This window comes from Garra rufa, chromosome 1 (assembly GCF_049309525.1).
Source record: "Garra rufa chromosome 1, GarRuf1.0, whole genome shotgun sequence".
Taxonomy (NCBI): Eukaryota; Metazoa; Chordata; class Actinopteri; order Cypriniformes; family Cyprinidae; genus Garra; species Garra rufa.
The window spans coordinates 59,171,697-59,185,442 of record NC_133361.1 but is presented as its reverse complement, the minus strand read 5'-3'; the positions used below and the strand labels follow the sequence as shown (position 1 = coordinate 59,185,442).

At 34.4% G+C, this 13,746-nt stretch overlaps 1 pseudogene; it reads right to left on the bottom strand.

Annotated features, from left to right (window-relative positions):
- Positions 1-5,764: 5,764 nt before the first annotated feature.
- On the bottom strand, positions 5,765-13,210 carry LOC141317976 (uncharacterized; annotated as a pseudogene).
- Between the last annotated feature and the right edge of the window lie 536 nt (positions 13,211-13,746).

Below are 13,746 nucleotides of genomic sequence, written 5' to 3'. Positions count from 1 at the left end.
TCCCTTGGAGAGACAGAGTGGCAGTGCCAAGCAATTGCCCAACACTGGTGGTAGGTGTTATGTTTACTATTATGATATCAGTCATCTAACAGGCTAAAGGTCTACTTCAAGGGTCAATCTATGTAAAAAGGCAGTACCTGCTATTAACATTGTTGTCTCATAAATTTTTTTTTTCCCCCCAACTGCCTGATTTCTAACCAAATGCCTCACAACTCACACTATTTACTGTATAAGCTTCCACTGTTGTATACAGTCATGTACACATAAGTGACACAAGCACTCCTCACTGTAGCTTTAGATGCAGCTTTGTTACAAGGACACACAAACTGAAATAGAGTTCTGACAGACATGAGTGTAAGTAAATAATGACAGAATTTTCATTTTAAAATTAACTGTTGGAGCTTAGTGGTGACTGATGTTGTTGATTACAGTGCATTTGCAACTGCAAGGGGAATTAAAGGAGAGTGGGACCTTAAAACCACAAAACACAGTTTGCAAACCGACTCAGTGTCATGTGGTGTCCACACACTTGCTGTAAGTATTTTTTTTTTCATTACCAAGCACAGATCACTGCAAGTTTTTTTTTTTTTTGCATTACAGAAATTAAACTCTTTTCAGTATGACAATGTATGGAGTTACAGTATATATTTGCAGGATATTATTATAGCAGATGCTAAACAATACTGTATGTATTTGAAATGGCCAGTGTCAAGATATTTCTTACAATGCTCTATGCTTTGTAAGAAATGTCTTGAAAGATACTATCAAGACATGAGTGCTTTCCCGTTAGTTGACAGTTTTCTTGTCAGATCATGTATATTGTGACCCTTTTTCTCTGTCTTGCTCTAATGTTTAAAAAAATACTTTTATCTTCCCTCAAGTTTGCCACTGAATTTATTAAGGCTGGTGGCTGCATTAGCTACTTCCAGTGCCCTGCAATACACCAAGAGAGAATGCGCCTTGCCTCACTTTTGTTTCATTCTTTAGGTATGTACCCTATTACTGGAAATGTTGTCAATGGGTATAAATATATTTTTAAATGGTAAGTTCAGAATTTTGGACCCTTGTCATATTTCTTACTGGTCAAAATTCAGAACTTTACATTTAATAAGCAGATAAGTAAGTTAATAGTGTTCTTTAATATTTACAGACCGAACAAAAACATGTGGAATCTGTGCAAAACTTGTGTCAGGGAGAAAGACAGTAAGTGCTGTTTTCACATATGAAGTGATGATCTGCATGTGTCTTATTCATATATTTTAGTCATATTCTACATTTGATCATGCACACAAAACACATATACAAAAAATACACAAACATGTACTTGTAACAAACTAAGACTACTTAACTACATTTGCCAAATATATCTTCATTACGACTAGAAAATTAATATTTAGTCTATCCATAATAAATGTAAGCCAGACACTGTATAAACATTTAAAGTCAGTTGATCACTGGATTGATTCTGATATATGAACACAATCCTCTTACCACGTAGACTATGGCTGATGATACACAGGGAAATTTTGAGCAATGTTGCTGAGCAACTTTGGCCAATATTGCCTTCAACAGGCAACCAGGTAAGACGCAAGGCCCATGACCGATCCGGATCAAGATTTTCATTGGGAAAGTGCCCAAGCAAAGAAAAAAAAAAGTTGCTCAGCAAAGTTGCTCAAGATGTTGCCCTGTGTATCAACAGCCTATGGTTTTGGATAATAGGATTAGGATATCCTAATCCTAAATTCACTGAAAGTGATGATCATTTTTAAATGAAAATAGAATGGGTTATGGTATGGTTTATTTAAGCACAAACATGCTAAAATATGGAAATATGTAATATATATATATATATATATATATATATATATATATATATAGATATATATATATAGATATATATATATATAGATATATCAGTATACAAACTATTAAGCGTTTACTGTGTTAAAGCCTTAATCGATGGTCTAAAATATTCTCAGTTACTGACCTCACACAGATGATTCACAAACATGCTGTATATATGACTTCTGTGTATTATGTTTTAACAGGCGACATGCACCTGTGGGGCAGTGATGCATGTCGAGTGTGCAGCCATACCCATGTGCTACATATGTCAAGGTAATATAATGTGTTTGCATTGTCTCATCCCCTATGCACACACAATAAATCTCTTTTGTGCTGTTTTCAGTCCACACACAATGCATGTAAATAGGTTCCGAAATTGACACCTGCCAATTGCCGAATGTGGGTAGATTTTCTGTTTGCCAAGTAAATCTCAGAAGTCATGTTATAACAAAACTACACTCTACTGCATAACTCTCTACAAATGTATACATTATTCAAAAAGACTATTTAAGATGGTAAAAAAAAAAATGTACTAGTTCACTTGACCTGTGATTGTGTATAGTGTGAATAGACCTTTAAAAAGCAGCTTTGTTAAACCAGAAATGAACGATGCTTCAATGATGCAAATAAATTAAACACCTAAAGCAGACACTGAACTATCATAAACATGAGGCTCTGTTTTCTTATTGACTGTGGTTTTGTCTTTATGCAATAGTAATGAGCAATTGTTGTACATTTTTGTTGTTGTTCTATTCAGATGACAGAAACCCACTGGACCAAATCCCTTTGCCTGCAGTAGGCACTGCACAGCACCCAGGTAAATGTTTTGTTTTTTACTTGGTTAGATTTCTTGCAGCAGTCATGTTTATTATGTCATGTTGAACCTGTTTATTTTAGATTTCTCACATTTATGTCCTGTCTTTCTTTTTACACAGCTAACCTTGATCTGTTAGCCCAACCGTCTAGATCTGCAGAAGGCCTTTCAGAACAACAGGGTAATTGTACAAATTCTTTAATACCTTTTGACTCAAATGACCTTTAGCTGAATCCCATTTACACAGCTCTAGTCATTTTGCCTGGAAAAGGCTTTTTTTTTTTTTTACTTTACTTTACTGTATTACTTAAGTTTTCAATCGGGGCATGGTTTCGCCGGAAGTAATTATTATGATTATCATCCAAATTTTATCTAGGATCAATTTGTAGTTAAATTAAAGGTTAGATTTATAACAGTTGCCACTGACAAAATAGCAGTGAAATTTTGGATGCTTCGTCTATACTAAAACTTAAATCTGTGTAGCCTTAAAACTATGCTGTATGTAACAACAGTATTTACCTCAACAAACAAAAATAAGTTATTTTGACCAAATCTATTAGCTCTGTATTATATTTCTCTTCTTAATGGTACATTGAATTTCAACATTTTATTATTGATAAGCTTGGTAATGTTGCAAAAGCTAGTCTCAGTTCAGTTTATGTGTTAGAAACTAGTAGTTTTTACTGCCCTGAATTGTCCTGAGGCTAAGAATGATGACAATGCTTCTAAAGTCTTAAGGAGTTACATTCCTCTTTAATTAACAAATGGCTTTCACTAGTAATAACTTTATTGTAGACTGTCCACATTTCAGAAATGTAACTTTGACATGAGTTCTGACATATTTTTGAACAGAAGGGACAGTTATGACCATGTTGGAGGCCATAGGGAAACCTATGGCCTGTTGCAGTGAGGAAGAGATGGAGGAGGAGGAGGACAAGGAGGAAGAAAAGCATGAGCAACTCACTGAAGAAAGACATAGGCAAGATGAGGGAGTGGAGGAAAAAGAAAGAAAAGTGTACAAAGTTTTAGGAAGGTTAACAGCACAAGGAAAGTGCTACCAGGTAGATGAAGATGAGTTGAGGAGGAGGGTCAAAGGAGAAAACATGTCCACAAACATGTTCCGAATGTTGATAAGGGTTTGTATTTCTACTATACATGCATACATTTAAGCATAAAAGCATAAAAACAGTCATACGATTTAAGAGCAACAATACATGTACATGTCTTTGCTGTTTTGTTTTTTTATATGAGTCATATCAGCTCATAGACAGTTAGCCACTCTGACCCTTAGGGCTGTTTACAGGCATTGCAAATGATCGCTGTCATGCACTGCTGAGCTATTTTGCATCTGTGACACTGTACTTTTTCATACATAGGTCGGCAAAAAAGATGTTCCACCCAATGTGCTGCAGCAGCCTAAGAAGGCGAAGACAAAAGTGACAATATTCAGCACTTTAACAGAGGGAGAGGCGGAAGACCTAGCCAAAGGTTTTGGCATGGCACTGGCCAAACATGTGCCAAAAGAGAAACTGCTTACTGGGATACCAGAAGACGACATCCCAGCAACACTGTACGTGTGTCTAAGTTCTCTCTCTCTCTCATAAACTTTTAGGGTCATGTCTTAGAAGATCTTGATGGCAATAACATTATTTTCTTTTTAAATAACCATAAGAATCAGTTAGTATGCAACACTGTAAATATTTGCATCCTATTAATAGCCATGAATACATCCATAGAAACTGGTATGGCATTGAAAAAAAGGGGGGGGGGGGCATGGCATGGCATGGCATGGCATCAAACATCCTACACCTACAGCTTATTATATAATTTTTTTTTTTTTTAAATATAAGTGAATTAAGATGTCAGTAATAAGCATATTTACTAAATAGATCCAGTCTTTCCCCTAGACAGTGTAGATTATTAAAATGTGGTAGCAGCTTGAGTCAAGACAGATTTGAACTATTTTTATTTTTTACCACACAGTGTAGTGTGGGGTGCGTTACTAAAAGACGACACATACATGGTCCATCATTAGTTATTTAACATGACATTATCATTTTTTTGTATTTGCAGGAGGAGCATTGAAAGAATGAAAATTAATTTGCAAAACCTTGGTCCTGAATCAGAGCTGGATTTGGCCACTCACCGCTTTGGGCCCACAGCGGCCAATGTTTTCTTATCCTTTTTAGGGGATTGTATGAAATAAACTCAACACCCAGGTTTGTTTGTAAATGTTGTTTGAAAACAAAGAGAAGAAAAGTTCAGATTACAGCACGCAGAGGAGTGTAATTTATTTTATTTTATTTTACATTAGTTAAAAGCACAGGTGACTAAATACAAGTTTGTTTTATTGATGGCAACTTGATTACTGGAGCACTTCAGATTTAGTGAAGAACAAATACAAAGTTTGATGATGCCAAAAACAATGCACCTTAATAAAAGTACTTTATTTGAACCCTTGAGTTTTGTATTATTTTTTTGCACCGATTGTTTTGTGTTTTCTTCTCGACTTGATAGGAAAACTTGATGTGATATCTGTCCTTGTCTCTGAGGCAATGCCTCTTTCAGTCTTTCTTTTTCTGTTTGCAAATAGTGGACGTATTTTACGTGACTTGTCATCACAAAGTCTCTCAAATCTTTGGTTTGAATTTTCTTTGTTTGTTTGGACTTCCAGTTCATTGACTTTATTCGCAATGTCCTCAGGAATTCTTTCCCATGTTTGTAGAGTCTTTAGTATGCTTTCCAGCTTCCTGATAGTTGAACTAGGGCTGTCTTTGACTTCAGTTTCATTTTGAATAGGTTCCACTGAAATGTTAATCGCATTTTCTGTTTTTGTCTCACTTATCTCATTAAAAAGTCCCTTTGCAAGTAGTAGACAAGCACATTTCTTATGATACGAGAAAGTACAGCAGTCACACACATTTGTCCCAATACATGGTTTTGATACTGCTCTTCCAAATAAGCTTTCAACTTCAATTTTTTTTGAGGCTTTGCAGGAAATGGTATACTTATTACTTTGTATCAAGTTGTTGGCATGGGCTTGCAGTTGTGTGTTCATATCTGGAAAAGTCTTACCATCACCACAAGTGAGAAGACTTAATAAAATTAGATGCTTACACATACATCCCCTCGTACCAGCAACACAGCTGCAGAACTGTTCTGCAGGGCATACACGGTAAACTATGTGTGGATTATTCTCAGATGGAACATTGTATATGTATGTTTCTGTTGAAGCTACAGTAACTCTCTTGGCCCAGTCATTGTCTAGCATCCTTTGAGCAGATTTCTTTATTTCTTCAATTTTGCATTCTAGAGGGTTATAGATCCTCCCAGCCGACTGCAAATCCTGTATTATGTTGAAGTACTTGTCAGTCTTGTTCAGTAGTACATCAATCAGGTGATCCAATCTACGGTTTCGGATACCGCAGAGGAACTGGTATTTCAAACGGTGGAAGAAGCTAGACAAGAAAGAAAAGCAAAGACATTGAGGTTGCATGAGGAGCATGGTTGGCATAATTAGAATGTATCCTTTTAATGTCGGCAGGATTCTTTATGATTAACAAGCAAATAAAAAAAAAAAAATTACATTAACTTTTTAAAGTGTTTGTTTTTTTGACAAATGTGGTCTAGCTGAAAACAGCTGACAATTGGGAGAAGTAGAACGACAAGGACTCCAAATGTGCAAGAAAAAAAAACAAAAAACTTAATATGTAATGCTAGCTTTCTGCTAGACCACTAATAAACAGTCAAGAGAACATGCATGAAAGTGCCATGTACCATTCTATTAGATTGTTTGTGTCCGAGTCGCCATGCTTATAGCACCTCCCAAAGTTAGACCACAGATGACCAATTGGCTCCCAGTGGTTGCTAAAATACTTGCACACATCCTTTAGGTTTCTAAAGCGGCAGTGAAAAATGTCAGCTTTCCTTTTGAATTCATCTTCCTGTAAAAATAGACAAGGAATAGCATGTTGTTTAGTGCTGTGATTAACTGCAATTGATCTATAGGTCGTACGTTTTTTTTTCAGGATTCTTTGATGAATAAAAAAGTAAAAAAAAGAACATTTATACAAAACATAAATTTTTGTAAAAACTTTTTTTTTTATTAATACTTTTATTCAGCCAATTTATGTTACATTGATAAAGTGCTAATAAATATTTACAATTGTTATAAAAATAATTTTAGAAAATAATTCTGAAAAATGATTGTGACACTAAAGATTGGGAAAATTACTGATTAAAATTCAGCTTTGGCATGACTAGAATAAATTATATTAAAATAGAAAACATTGTTATACATTGTAATGTTTCACAATATTACTGTTTTTACTGTATTTTTTGATCAAATAAAAATACCCTTTAAGAGCATAAGATTTGTTTAAAAAACATTAATCTTAAATATTCCATAATTCTAAATGGTAGTGTAAATACTGTTATGTGGTTTTATTTAATGTTTTTTTTTTTTTTTACATACAATTAGATATTATAAAATTACAATTATTTAACACACACTGTGATAAAATGTAAACAATAAAACCTGAGATGAACAATAACACATGGCATATTGCACCGTTTTATCATTTATTTAAAAATAAATCCAAAATGGAAAAGCCATGTGTGACAAATCAAATACTGTGGTAATCAAATGCCTTTTATTAACTGATAATCAGCAAGTGTGGGCACCTCCATAAAATAATTTTGTCTGTTATCAATCTGGGAAGAGTAATACAACCATTTCCAAACAATTTGAAGTCCATCATTCCTTAGTGAGGAAGTTTATTCACAAGTGGAAGACATTCAAGACTGACACCAATCCTGCCAGGAGTGGATGGCCCAGCAAATTCTCCCCAAGGTCGGACTGTGTAACGCTCAGAGAAATGGCAGACAACCCAAAAACTTCACCGCAGATTCTACAGGCCTCAGTTAACAAGGTAAATAATAAAGTTCATGAAAGTACAATTAGAAAAATATGGGACAAGTATGGCCTGCCAAGGACCAGATCAATTTTAATTAAGAGTCTTGATACAGAAAAACATGGAATTCAGTAGGTTGTCCTTCACATGACTGTATATATAGACAATATTTGGCTGAGATACAACTATTTAAAAATCTGGAATCTGAGGGTTTCCAAAAAAAATCTAAAAATACCTTTAAAGTTGTCTAAATGAAGTTCTTAGCAATACATATTACTAATCAAAAATTATGTTTTGATATATTTACAGTTTTGATATATTTACAGTAGTAATTTACTAAATATCGTAATGGAACATGATCTTTACTTAATATCCTAATGGTTTTTGGCATAAAAGTAAATTCGATCATTTTGACTCATACAATGTATTTTTGCCTATATTGCTACAAATATATATATATATATATAATATGCAGTGCCATAAACCCCCATATTCTTATTCTTATTCTTATTCTTATTGCACTGCATGTTGTTGTTGCAATATAGCTTGTTACCAAGGCTATGTTTGCATGGTAAATTACAGTAAATTAAAACGGAAAAAGCAATGTACCGTGGAACAGGATTTCAGTTCTGCCATTAACTAACATGATGTGCTGTCTTGAATCTGCCTTTTCAGGTCCACTCACACCAGATTCAGATCTTGAAAGCCAACGAGTTACTGCCTGTGGGGCAATAAAAAAATAAATAATAATAATTTAAATGTGTAACAAAACAAACAAAATTATTGCTATTGATTGCTATTTATACACTCTAAAAAGTGCTGGGTTATTTTTGTAAACACATTGCTGGGTTAATTGTGCTGGGTCAAAATGTTGGGTTGTTTGAGGCACTGTAAACACACAGTTGGGTTGATCATGCTGGGTCAAATGGACTATAAGGGGTTCTTTCACTATGAACACCTGGGTTGGGTTATTTTGACCCAACCGGTTTGTTTATTTTTTTCACTTCATCGAACATTCTGGATTCTTATCGTCTTGTCGCCAGGCGGTCCCGCACCTCGCAGCAAGCAGGATTATAAGGTAAATTAATAATATGATTATATAATTATTTACCTTTACTTTTAATAAGTTGTGTTTTAGAGCGTACTGATTTCACTGTTTAATGCAATATTTGATATGTCGCTGTGCGGGGTTGGCATTTTATTCCGTGAATGACGAACGTTGTAACTTAAGCAGCCTAGCGATGTACTTTTTTGCCTCAACAATCGCTTTATTGTTATATAAAGTGTGTGTGTGTGTGTGTGTGTGTGTGTGTGTGTGTGTGTGTGTGTGTGTGTAGTGTTATTTGTATAATTTACAGTATACATATGGCCTTTATTTTAACGCCTTATGGAAAGAGTACGTAGGTCAGAAATACGGGGGTAAGTTCCTTTACTGTCTGCATACTGTATTGCTTTGTAATGTTTTGTCAAAATTAGATCATTTCATACAAAAATTGATCTTTTAAGGGCATATTTTTCAAGTAAATGTTTGCGACGTGCCGAATCCAACGATAGATCCATATGTTTTATGTTGAGCATTTTCGCGGTTTTTTCCTTGAGGTAACTTATCTGCATTAGCTAAAACGCTATGTCCCTTACTTTAATAATGTTAAACCACAATATGACTGGTATGTACTATTTTTTATTACTTAAATGTAATGTTGTCTTAGCTACAGTATGTAAAGTTAGACTTAATCTCTCGTGGTGTATGTGGCCGTTCACATGTCGCGTTTTTTGCGCACTGAAGTTCGTTATTATACGCTCATAATGGAAGCTCATTTTTTCCAGGCGCGGGACATGGTTGCTTAGCAACGGCAGACGCCATGGGAGAGCAAGCTGCGTTTTTGGAAAGAAAGCGACGCGTCTTGCGTTTTCACGCGTTTTTAGGCGCAGCATGTGAACGGCCCCTTAAGGGGGTGTGAAGGTGTGAACACACCGTTACTCTTCCTCTATTTTAGTGAATGCCTGTGTTGCATTACAAACTAAGAGACCAGTATAAACCTTAAACTTATTGAACCACATTTGTTTTTCAGATTTGATCAGATTTCACAAGACTTTAGGAAGCTATATTCAGAGGCAGACTTTTTGAAGACTGGGCTACAGTTGCAGACCTAATTCTTGCCAGTGCTCAGTGAGGTGCATTCAGAGCTGGGTGACATGACTTAAGGTAAGCTTTTTCTTATAATATGTCAATCTATAAAACAACATGCAACTGTATTTGACACACATCAACTGGTAAATACAATGGTACAGTAACACTTAACTAGTTGCTTATTAGCTTGTATATTGGCTGTTAATTAGTACTTATGAAGCACAAACTGATGCCTTATTCTGCATGAGCATATTCTACATCCCTGAATCTGACCCCATACCTAAACTTAATCTGCAGTAGTTGAATGAGGGTGGGAATTAATTTGCATTATTTAAAGGAATGAAGAAATCTTCATATGAAAGTGTTTCAGTTTGTTTTGATTATAAAATATGGTTCACAGTTTGCATATTATTCCTATGGTTTAGATGCTAAAGGGGAAAGTGGTTTCAAAGTCCTGCCCACTCTGGAGAAAAGGTCTTCAGACCCACAACCATGGAATCCCGGAGGCCATTCATTGACGTACAACCTGTAAGTTTTGTTTTACGTTTTCTGCTCTAATAAGGGTGTATGTATATATATAAACACAGTGGTGGCCAAAATTATTATAACAGTTGTATTTTCACCAGCTAAAAAATGATTTTAAGTCAGTGTTTTTTATCTTTTGCTGTAGTGTGTCAGTGAGAAATATCAGTTTACATTGGCACAACAGCCAATCCTCCACACAGAGATCTGATCTCATCATCATCCAGTCTGTCTGGAATGACATGAAGAAACAGAACAAACTGAGACTAAATCCAGAAGAACTGTGACAACGTCCCCAAGATGCTTCAAGAGACCTACCTGCAAAGCTACCTGAAAAACTATGTGCAAGTGCACCTAGTGTAGGGCAAAAGCTGCTTTAAACACAAAAGGACGGTCAAACCAAATGTTGATTTAATTTAGTTAATCAAGGTTAATTGATTAAGAACATTTATTTATGACATTATTTTTGACAGCGTCATTTTATGACATTTTTAGACAAGTGCTTAAAACTTTTAACAGTATTGTAGCTTTGCAGTTAGGTCTCTTGGAGCATCTTGGTGACGCTTTCACAGTTCTTCTGGATGATGATGAGATCAGATCCTGTGTGGAGCACAGAACAAAAATGTCACTGGATTATCACAATTAATGGCAAAATGAATGGAAATGTAAAGCGATATTTCCTACTGACACACTACAGCAAAAGATAGAAATCACTGACTTAAAACCTTATTTAGCTTGTGAAAATACTAGTTTTCTAATAATTTTGACCACAACTGTATGAAAAGTTGAGAAGTAAAATGAGCATTTATTTCATGCCTCTGTGTTTATGTTCATAAAATACACTTAACTTAAAATGTAATGTTGCAAGACTAAATTCCGTATAATTAACAGGTGGGGACCATCATGGTGGATTTGAGCCTTGGGATGAGACAACAACATTTCTAGACCTTCGCCATTGTTCCAGGCCATGCCATTGAAGCGGACTTGTTGCCTGGGAATTTCTCCAGCTTGCAGTATATCATATTGATGGACATAAGTCTTCATGTGTGAAGTTTTTTTTTTGGCCACTTGAAACATGTTTTAAATTGTAAGAATTGTCTGGTGGACTCTTTGTTTGGCTTAGTTTTAATGGCACAATGTTTGGAATGATTCTAATGTGGTAATAATTCATTTTTGAGTGTTCTGCTGCTGCAATGTTGACATAAAGAATATGAATATAGTGTGCCTAGTTTACAGTTTTGTGTTTAAAAGAAACTGATCTACTAAAAACAAAATGTGACAAAATGTGTGACAGCTACACCTATTTGAAAACTGTATTAAAAAGAAATATGAAAACTCATTAAAATGACATTTACATATTCATTTTTTTGTGTTGTGTAACTGTATTACAGAAAAACAATAATAATTTTACATTCTTTTGTGATTTATATATTATTATTGGTAAATATAAAGGTAGCAAGGCAATTAGACAATAAATAACCCAATATTTTGGTAGTTTTTAACCCAGCAACACAGTTAATCTGACCCACTGGTTGGGTCAAATAAACAACCCAGCATTTTGGGTCAAATGATTTAACCCAGCACTTGGGTCAAAACAACCCAACGCGTGTTCTGTCCCATAGTTACCCAGCAGCTGGGTTATGGTTGGGTTATTTTTTAACCCAGCACTTTTTAGAGTGTAGAAGTCCAATAAAATCTGTATTAAGTTTTAAATATGAATATTTTTATTACAAAAAAAAAATGGATGGATGCTTTACTGGACTTGCATTGGATTAATAAATATCACCCATTTACTGTCATTATAAAGCTTAGAAGAGCCAGGTCATTTTTTAAAAAAAGACTGATTACCGAAAATATCGGAAGTGGAACATTTCACTGACGAGAATGCATGAAACACAATGTTAGAGTGTTTTCCAAGGCTGCATTATATATTAAACCCATTTAAAAATCATAATTAAGCATAATTGTGAATTCACAAATGCTACAATTCAGTTAAATGTATTTGATGCAGTTTTAATATAGGTGCGTCAATTATTTACATACGTGTAGGTTACATACGTGCATCTCACAGTAGCTCCATTCACAGTATGATGTTCCACAGAAACCGTTATCATTTACAAGGATTAGATTGCGCAGTGAAGTGTAAAAACAATCGTCAGGCCATTGGCACCCTCTGCAGGCCTTTGTTGTAAAGTGTAATGTCTATTAGCTCTATTGTTTATAATACATTGTTTATTTCAACAGTTTTGTGCAATAAAACCATATGGTTTCTTGCTTTTAATTCTTTATTTTTTAACTAATTAGTATTGTCTCATTGCTATTATATATGTATTTTAAGTCATGTTAAAGGCTATTATTCACTTACATCTATTTTTATTACCACCCCAAAATGGCCCTATGAAATGCGTTTTATTTCCAAATTCATTGTTTTTATTTATCAAAAAGCCATGTCTTATTAATTAAGTTTCAGTTTTATATAAATTATTTTCCATTATTTTCTGGATTCCATTTTAATATTTACGTACATAAATATTTAATAAACAAAAACATCTCAAATTAATAGATTTTATTAAAAATAAATTGTTCTTGTTGATTTTTGGTGGGAAATTAGTCTTTTAGATTAATCGATTAATCAGTAAATTAGTCGATAGATTAATACAAAAATAGTTGTTAGTCTGTTAGTCTATCTGACTCTTTCTATCTGACATACACCCCTAGGATGGCTTGAGTGTCAGTATATCATGGGGTAATTTTCATTTTTTGGTGAAGTCCCTTAAAGTTATAAATGTATGCACTGCTCTTACATTAAAAAATAACATGGATACTCATTTTATTTCAGTTCTATCAAAAGGAGCAAAACTCAATGCAGTCTTCATTTAATCTAATAGTACTTACTTGTGTTACATGGTACCAACAAAGGAGAACATCTGACTCGTTGAATACCTTACGGATGGCATTGATTTCGCCCTGGTCTTTATCAACCATAAAGCACCTATAAAGATAAAAACATTTTAAGTTTCAAGGCAGAGAAAATTATATTACAGATGTTTCCTGGACCAAAAAAAAAAGTATTTGTTAATTAAAAGCTGCTAATCAAAATTTCAAACCTATCTGTTATGCATTATAGGTGCTCGGAGATCAACACCTACTGTAAACTGATCATAGAATGTAGGTAAGAAATCAGTGCAAGTTTGTTCTGAATCTGACATAGGTTATTGTAAATATGAGTGAGAAAACATGATGCATGCTGTAAAACTAAAGAAGTTGTTTTATGGTTACAATTTAAAAAAAAATATATATATATGTGTTTAACTTACCTTGGAGGTACAGAAAACGTTGGTTTTAGCTTTTCCAGTGCCAGCTGAAGTGTGGTCTGCTTTTCATTTCCCAAAATGATATAGGCAACAGGTATACCATGACCATGGCTGTCCCTGACGACTAATGTAAATAAAGGAAAGCCATACTGGTTGATTCCATGTGTTGCATCCATAAAAACAATATCTCTTCCATATTCTTGAAGG